Genomic DNA, 1,848 nt, shown 5'->3' on the forward strand with positions numbered 1-1,848 from the left:
GTTGGAGTCAGCAGCCAGACTACTGTCTGCCAACCTTGAGCTCCTCAGCCCCTGCAGCTGCATGAGTCGGGAAAAGCCTCCAGCTTGACATTTGATCCAAGAACTTTGGACTTGCCAGTTTCTATAAGCATGTGAGCCATGTTCCTAAGATAAATTTCTCTTTCTCTATATATATAAGCTTTACTGGTTTTGTCTCTCTAGAGAACCCAGTCTAACACACTTTCTTATTATGAGAAGTTTGTATATTGCCTCTCAGCACATAAGAACCACCCTTTTTAGAGGGTACCACTGACAGTCAGTGCCTAAGGCACTTGACTGCTAACCAGAAGGCTGGCAGTTCAAACACACCAGCCACTCCTCGGAAGGAAGGTTGGGCAATCTACGTCCGTAGTGATAGTGCTTCAGAAACCCAAGGAGGTGTTGCTACGAGTTGGGTCTGACTGGACAGCAAAAAACAACATCCCCAAATTGATGGGCATTTAAGGTATTTCCAATTATCTTGCTACAAACTGCTGCCCTAGGTTGTTTTGAACATCATTCTTGATCTTGACAATTTCACTCTGGTGCATCACCTGCTCACCTCCTCCCCAGATCTTCCTTGTCCAAAACCTCAACTTCTGAACTGCCAAAGCCCAAAGACTGGCTCTTCCTCAACACCTCTCTCCTGGATGCACTGTCACCCCCACCTTCTTCACCTTCAGGCCTCTGCCCAATGTGTGTCCTTCTGAGGCCGGGCTCACCAGCTGAGCTCCTTCCTCTCCCTGCCAGACTCCTGGCTGCCCTCTCCCCAAGCTAATTGCTATTCTCCATCTCAGCACCTGGCCATCAAGACTAGGTTTTGCCATAGCGAATGCAATTTGGCACTCTGACACTCATCATTCTCACTTTACCCCTAGCGTGTCCCAAATAGGTTCCCTATCAAGAATATAAACCCTGGGTGTTAAGTTGTTCTCCCTTCCCTTCTCCAGCCCAGTGCTAGGCGGAGCATTCAGCAAATGCTCCATATACACCTAAAGTATTAAAAATAACAACATTGAAATTCCATGCTGACCACTGAGTCTTCCTAAAAATTAATAAAATACAAAACAATTTGCGCCAAGAGCAGATGACATGAGAGTGAGCAGATGTGAATTATAAACAGCATTTTAATGCATTAACTCATTCAACAAGAATTTATTTTGCACACACTACTTGGGGGTCGCTATGAGTCGGGTCCGACTCGATGGCAAATAACAACACCTTGGCAACAGTACCCACCGCAGTGAATGAAATAATAAAAACAAAGCAAAAACATTGTGTGCTGGCTGGTGATTCCCGTTAGGTAGTTAGATCAAGCAGGGAAGGGAGATTGAGAGTGGGGAGTATCTAGGGAGGGCTCCCAAGAATATGACAATAATAAATCCATAAAACCCTTTGTCATTGACTCCATTCCGATTCATTTCGACCTATAGGCAGGGCAGAATTGCCCCATTGGGTTTCCAAGGCTGTAATTTTTACATTAGCGAATCTCTAGTTCTCCCTCCGCCCTCCACCTCGCGGGACTGGTGTGTTCCTACTGCCAACCTTTAGGTTACTCGCCCAGCGCTTAACTACTGTGCAAATAGGTCTCCTTAATAATAATAACCCAAAACGCAAACGCACTGCCATCTAGTAGATTCTCACTTACAGCGACTCTATAGCACAGGATGGAACTGCCCTATAGGGTTTCCAAGGTTGTAAATCTTTACGGAAGCAGACAGCCTCATCTTTGTCCCTCTGAGAGGTTAGTAGGTTCTGACAATTTTTGGTTAGCAGTGGAATGTTTTAACCACTGCATCACTAGAGCTTCTTCTTCTTTTTTTTTTTTTT

This window comes from Orycteropus afer, unplaced genomic scaffold, assembly GCF_000298275.1.
Source record: "Orycteropus afer afer isolate SDZICR_OR568_19922 unplaced genomic scaffold, OryAfe1.0 scaffold00283, whole genome shotgun sequence".
Taxonomy (NCBI): domain Eukaryota; kingdom Metazoa; phylum Chordata; class Mammalia; order Tubulidentata; family Orycteropodidae; genus Orycteropus; species Orycteropus afer.